The sequence below is a fragment of the Scylla paramamosain genome, chromosome 3, assembly GCF_035594125.1.
Source record: "Scylla paramamosain isolate STU-SP2022 chromosome 3, ASM3559412v1, whole genome shotgun sequence".
Taxonomy (NCBI): Eukaryota; Metazoa; Arthropoda; class Malacostraca; order Decapoda; family Portunidae; genus Scylla; species Scylla paramamosain.
In genome coordinates, this window is record NC_087153.1 from 39320522 (window position 1) to 39328021 (window position 7500).

The 7500-nt window shown below is 39.9% G+C and overlaps 1 non-coding gene across 1 annotated transcript; it reads right to left on the bottom strand.

The window, feature by feature from the left end:
* Positions 1 to 4254: 4254 nt before the first annotated feature.
* Positions 4255 to 4326, bottom strand: Trnad-guc (transfer RNA aspartic acid (anticodon GUC)). Its single transcript has one exon. It is a non-coding gene; the product is annotated as a tRNA-Asp (tRNA).
* Positions 4327 to 7500: the final 3174 nt, after the last annotated feature.

Genomic DNA, 7500 nt, shown 5'->3' on the forward strand with positions numbered 1-7500 from the left:
CCCCTCTCATTTCTCTCACTAATTCTTTTTTTTTTTCTCATAATATCAATCATTCATATCCTTCTCACTTTCCCCTCCTCTCTCTCTCTCTCTCTCTCTCTCTCTCTCTCTCTCTCTCTCTCTCTCTCTATCTTTCTTCCTCTCTAACCTCAAGCTCCCCTTCCTCAAATCTCTAGACCCTTCCCTCTACCACCACCACCACCACCACCACAACCACCACCACCACCATCACCACCTCCTCCTCCTCCTCCAGCCTCTATTTCTTATCTGAAGGTGATAAAAGGCGAGGACAGTTTTTCTAGTCCTCCACCGGCATCTTCTTGTGGCTTATCTTAATTGGGAGGTTGCTGACGGGGAAGAGAGAGAGAGAGAGAGAGAGAGAGAGAGAGAGAGAGAGAGAGAGAGAGAGAGAGAGAGAGAGAGAGAGAGAGAGAGAGAGAGAGCGACATACACGGGCAAAACAAGATAGTAACTGAATGAATGAGTAAATGAATAAATAGATAAATAAACAAATAAATAAATAAATAAATAGATAAATAAATAAATAAATAAATAACCAGATAACTATTTAATCACCTGACTAACCAATTCTCAAAGGAACGTAGAGAATAATTAGCAAACTTAATTACTAACTAAAAAAACAATAAAGGAAGACTTATTAAAGGTATCTCTCTCTCTCTCTCTCTCTCTCTCTCTCTCTCTCTCTCTCTCTCTCTCTCTCTCTCTCTCTCTTATACACAAAGACACAACAAAACAAAGCTACACACACACACACACACACACACACACACACACACACACACACACACACACACACACACACACAGATGGACACTCACACAAAACCACACCAAGAAAACACCTTCTTTTCATCATGATTTCCACATTTCTCCACCAAAACATATCTTCCTTAATTACCAGCAAGATGGAGGAGGAGGAGGAGGAGGAGGATCCACGGGAACTACACAGGTGAAAGGTTACCTGTTTGTGCCAGTCATTGTGTCACCTTGCCCCTCCTCCCTTCCCTCTTCCCCTCTCCTCTCTCTCCTGTCACCTTATCACATCTGTTAATTTCTGTCCCCTGTTATCTCTCTGTCACTCGTTACAATACTTCTGTTCGCTGTCATTTTTCTGTTCTGGTTATAATTAGGTATGTTCTCCTGTCGTTTTGCTGTCACCTGTTACAATAGAGTTATGTCCAGTGTTATATTTTTTCTGTCACCTGTTGCAATTAGTTATGTTCACCTGGTGTGTCTGTTCAGTGTATGTTCAGGCATGTTATCTGTTATCTTTCCGTTTGTAATTCTGTTGTGCTGCGGTATAATGCTATGTGTGATGTACCATGTAAACTACTACTACTACTACTACTACTACTACTACTACTACTACTACTACTACTACTACTACTACTACTAATAATAATAATAATAACAATGATAAGAGTAAAAGTAATAATTCACCTTACCACATATAGCACACACACACACACACACACACACACACACACACACACACACACAATCTTCCACACCTACACACAGACACACATAAACACCTTTCACCTCAACACACACCTTCACTCAACAATACCTGCTAATCCACACACCTGCGTACCTACCTACCCACACACACACACACACACACACACACACACACACACACACACACATACACACACAGACGTAAGACCTCTCAACATCAATACCATATACGAGAAGATAAAAAATGAAGGAGATAAAGATGAGAAGAGAACTAATACGTAAGAGGAATGACCAGTACAGGAGGAGGAGGAGGAGGAGGAGGAGGAGGAGGAGGAGGACAAAGGGCACAGCAGGGCGTGGCGGGAGCGGCTGAGATAATGACACCTCCACTGTAATTAATTTCACAAAGGTGTTGAAAAATAATTACTTGTCAACATCCGTGAGAGAGAGAGAGAGAGAGAGAGAGAGAGAGAGAGAGAGAGAGAGAGAGAGAGAGAGAGAGAGAGAGAGAGAGAGAGAGAGAGAGAGAGAGAGAGAGAGAGAGAGAGAGAGAGAATCACAACAGAAAGAGAAGGAAGAAGAAAATAATAAATCAAGGTACGAGGTAAAAAAAAAAGTAGAGTGGGGAAGAAGAAAATAAAAAGAAAGAAAGAATGAAAGAAAAAAAAGAAAAAAATACCTAAAATAAATAAAAGAAAAAATGAAAAAAAAAACAAGGCAGAGGAAGGAAACAAAGAAAAAAAGAGATGAGGCAAAGGAGGAGGTAAAGAAGGAGAGGAGAGATGGAGAGAAAGGAAGGAGGGATGGAGGAAAGATGCAGGGAGGAGGGCAGTACTTCGTGAGTGATAAATGCAAATGAGACATGAAATTAGTGAATAAAACAACAAAGAAGAGATAAAATGAATGAACCAGAGAGAGAGAGAGAGAGAGAGAGAGAGAGAGAGAGAGAGAGAGAGAGAGAGAGAGAGAGAGAGAGAGAGAGAGAGAGAGGATGATAAGGAAACGAGTACATGGTGGACGAGGAGGAAGAGGAGGAGGAAATAGTGATGCAAGTGCCTGTGTGTGTGTGTGTGTGTGTGTGTGTGTGTGTGTGTGTGTGTGTGTGTGTGTGTGTGTGTGTGTGTGTGTGTAAGGGGAGTAGTTAAAAGGGTAATATAAGAAGGGAGGAGACGAAAGAGGGATAAGATGAAGGAGGGAGGAGAAGAGGAAGTAAAGAAATGAAGGAGGACAAGATAAAAAAAAAAAAAGAAAAGGAGAGAGGAGATGAAGGAAAGGAGGGGAAAAGAGGAAGTGGAATAATGAAAGGAACTTGAAGGAATCGAGAAGAAAGGAGGGAGAAGATGGAGGAGGGATGAAAGGAAGGGCAGACAGAGAGAAGATAGAGGAAGAAGCAGAGGAGGAAAGGACAAAAGGAAGGGAAAACAAAAGGGAGAGGATAGTGAGGAAAATAAAGGAAACAAGTAAGTGAACCGTTCAATATTGTGTTGTAAAAATTAACAAAATAAATGAAATAAATAAAAACCCTAAATTTTCCCTGTAATAATAGCAAAAAAAAAAAAAAAAAAAAAGATGAAAAAAACAGACAGGTAAAACAGAAATGCATAATAATAGTAATAATAATAATAATAATAATAATAATAATAATAACAACAACAACAATAACAAGAACAATAATGATAACAACTTCCTTAAATAAATAAATAAATAAAAAAACAAAAAAAATATACATAACTAAAAGTGAGAGAGGAAGAGAGAAAGGGAAGAAGGGAAGAAGGGAAGGAGGGAAGGAGGGAAGGAGGGAAGGAGGGAGGGAGTCAACGGTTCCTCCACACAGGGGTTTTCTGAGACTTTGACCGGAAGTGAGGCAGGATGCTGATGTTAAAACCGAGACTACTCCGCCCTTCCCTTCCCTTCCTTTATTCCCTCCTCTCCTTCCTTCCTTCATTCCCTTCTCTTCTTTCCTTCCTTCTCTGCCTCCTTTCTTTCTTTCTTTCCCGTTCCTTCGTTTTTTTTTTCGTTTTTTCTCTCTTATTACATCGTCTTCCTTTTTTTCCTTCGTTCTTTCACATTTCGTTCTTTCTCAGTTTCTTTTCTCTATTCCTTCTTTTTCTCTCTCTCTCTTTTCTTCTATCTCTCTCCTTCGCTCTGTCCCTCTTCTTCACTCCCTTCGTTCCATATTTTTTTATCTTCTCCCTCTTATTCATCGTTTCTTCTTCCTTGTTCCTTCTCTCTTTCTATTTTTACATCTACTGTGATTTCTACACACACACAGAGAGAGAGAGAGAGAGAGAGAGAGAGAGAGAGAGAGAGAGAGAGAGAGAGAGAGAGAGAGAGAGAGAGAGAGAGAGAATGCAACAGGAAATTAGCTGATAAGGAGAGTAGATAAGGAAATGAATAAGAAAGTTATGGAAAAATGTTCAAGTGTTTGTTGATAAATGATGCAGAGAGAGAGAGAGAGAGAGAGAGAGAGAGAGAGAGAGAGAGAGAGAGAGAGAGAGAAAGAGAGAGGAATAAGAGGTAGGGAAAAAGGAGGAGCAAACCAATAAATCACACTAAAAGAGAGGGAAAAGGAAAGGGAAAGAAAGAAGGAAAAGAAGGAAAAATAAAGAAAATAAGAAAAGAGAAAATAAAAATATACAATTACGAAAAAAAAACAGCGCTATTTCTCCCACTAAAAAATTCTCATAAGCGGGGATCGAACCTGTGAACTTTCAGCTCTCAGTTAGTCAAGCACATTACTACAAAGCCAGCAGCCCTTTAAAAAATAAGAATCCTCCCCGGCGGGGAATCGAACCCCGGTCTCCCGCGTGACAGGCGGGGATACTAACCACTATACTACCGAGGACTGAGGGAAATTAAAACAGAGAGGGAGATAGAGAGATAAAAGATAAGAGATGCGAGGTGTGCTAAGGTTTGACACAGTTATACTTGCTAGACAGAGAGAGAGAGAGAGAGAGAGAGAGAGAGAGAGAGAGAGAGAGAGAGAGAGAGAGAGAGACGAGTGTATATATTTACAGCGCACGACAGAAAAAATAAAGCCATATTAAGTTACGTCTGTCTCTCTCTCTCTCTCTCTCTCTCTCTCTCTCTCTCTCTCTCTCTCTCTCTCTCTCTCTCTCTCTCTCTCTCATCTTCTCCCTTTTATATTTTTCTCAGTAAACATATTTTCTCCATTGAATCTAAAAAAAAACATAAACGAGAAGAGAGAGAGAGAGAGAGAGAGAGAGAGAGAGAGAGAGAGAGAGAGAGAGAGAGAGAGAGAGAGAGAGAGAGAGAACAAGAATTAAGAACAGACATCCTTATAATCCTAATTTGGCAAGGGCGAGAAGATGGAGGCGGGAGGATCATGGCAGGGTGAGACGGGCGGGAGGGCGGATGTTGCTTCCAAGGGCGTGGCTGATAAGGATGGGCGGGGCGCGGCGAGTGGGTACTGGAAACTGGCTACTTAAAATTATACTAGATGGGAAGTGAGGGGCGGTGCAGGACTGGGACGGGGCGGCGTGGGGAGGGAGAGGAGGGAAGGTAGAGGGGGAGGAAGGGAAGGAGAGTAATTGAGTGGGGAAGAAGGGAAGTAGAGTAGGGAAGTTTAAAGGAAAGGGTAGTAGAAGAGTAAGAAAGAGTAGGGAAGTAGGAAAAAAGGAAAGTTTGATGAGAGTAAGGAAATAGTCAAGAGGGAAAGAAGAGTAGTGAAAGATGAGTAGGGAAGTTTTAAGAGTAGGGAGGTTAAAGAGTAGGGGGACGTAAAAACAAGGAAGAAAAAAAAAACAAGGAAAATCTGCTGGAAAGGAAGATGTTTTCATGAATTGTGGATCAGGACAGAGAAAGGATATGTCTGATTTTTTTTTTATGTAGCAGGAACACCGGCCAAGGACAACAAAAATCCAATTAAAAAAAAAAAAAGGGCCCAGAGAGATGCCGGTCCTCGAATATGGCCCAAAACGGCAGTCAAAAATTGAGGGATGTGTCTTGAAACCTCCCTTTTGAATGAATTAAAGTCATAGGGAGGTGGAAATATAGAAGCAGGCAGGGAAAAGTCTTTAGCTAACGTGAGGCTCCTGCTGAAGGTAAGTCTATGGTAGGTAGATAGGTAGGTAGGTGGGTAGGTAGGTGGGTAAGCAGGTACGTATAATTAAGAGGAACAGGTGAAACTGAGTAATTTTGACTCGGTTCTTGGCAATAAAAAAAAAAAGGAAGGAAAGGAAAAAAAAAGTTCATTGAAAAGATAAATAAATAAATAAAATAAAAATATCACATTATGCAAGAAAACTACAAAACCAACCATACGTCCACGCAAACATTCACAACTACAGTAATACAATGATCTACGGACCCCAGTCTTAACTTAATGAACATAAGCAATACTGAAAAGAGAGAGAGAGAGAGAGAGAGAGAGAGAGAGAGAGAGAGAGAGAGAGAGAGAGAGAGAGAGAGAGAGAGAGAGAGAGAGAGAGAGAGATTTATAACTATTTACCCCATCCATTCATCAAGTGCTATTTATACATTCAAACAAGTGGTGGTGGTGGTGGTGGTAGTGAGGGTGATGAATGGAGAGAGTGATGGTGATGGACTGAAGTGGTGACTGACGGCCTTATGATGTGTGTGTGTGTGTGTGTGTGTGTGTGTGTGTGTGTGTGTGTGTGCATCTTAAGTGGTCGTAGAAGTAATGGGAGAATGCCTAAGTTAAGTAGTAATGGAGGCAAGATAAGTGCATATGTAAGTTTATAAGTGAGAGATACAGAGGAGAGCAATGTTGGTTTAGCATTGCTGTGGTAGAATTTAATTTCAGAGGAGGAGAAAGAAGAAGAAGAAGATGATGTGTTCAAAGCACACATGAATAATAAGCTTAATAAAAAAGCAAATGAAAAACAGACGCTGCAACATTACAAGCATTAAACCTTCTCAACTTTTCATAATTCCTCTTACGTGCAACACTTTTGATCGATTGTAACAAAGGCACAAAGAAGGAGAAGGATAATAAATCACACGGAGGAAGGATGAAAATGAAGAAGAGAAAAGGAAAACAAGAAAACAAAACAAGAGTAAGACAAGGAAGGAAGGAAGGAAGGAAGGGAGGAAATGTTTATAAATTTGTAATCATTTAACAGAATCGCAATGTTAATATCTATCTCCTTTTTTTTTTCTCTTTTTTTTTATCTCTTATTCCCATTCCTCCATTCCTCTTACGCAAAACATTATGGCTCGATTACAATAAAAAAAAAGGTACAGCGAAAAAAAAGAAAGAAAATTTGTAATAACTTATAAAATGACAAAAATATTTCTCTTTTTTTTTAAATCCATCTTCTCATTTCCTCCTTTATCATTTCCTCCTTCTTCCTTCCTCCTTCAGGCATCACGAATCGATTATGACTAACATTACATAGCAAATAAGAAAGAAAATATGTAATGATTGTTATAATAATGTCAAATCTCTCCTTTTTTTCATCCCTCTGTTTATCATTCCTTTGTTCCTTCCTTCATTTCTTTTACCAATGTTACTTTAGCCATTACGAATCGATTAGAACAAACAGCACAGAGCGAATAAGAAGGGAAGGGACTGCAATGCTAAGAAATGCTTGTAAATTGTTAATGCTACGTCTCTCTCTCTTCTTCCCTCTTGAAAAAATAAATAAAATAAATAAAGGAGTGAATAAATAGAATAATTCACTGGTTAATATATATTTCACCGTCACAACAATGAGGTCTCTCTCTCTCTCTCTCTCTCTCTCTCTCTCTCTCTCTCTCTCTCTCTCTCTCTCTCTCTCTCTCTCTCTCTCTCGCATTTATTTTACTCTCTTCTCTTTCTTTTCCTTCTACCCATTATTTTTTTCTAACTCAATTTAATTTTTCTTCCCTTCTTTCCTTCCTTCCCTCCTTCCTTCTTCCCTTCCATTTTGGCACCACTCTGTCTCTATTCCCATCTATTTTCCTCTCCTTCCCTCTACTACTACTGCTACTACTACTATTACCCTCTCCTTTCCTCTCAGTTCCACCCATTAGACGATACCAAGGGTCTACAAAG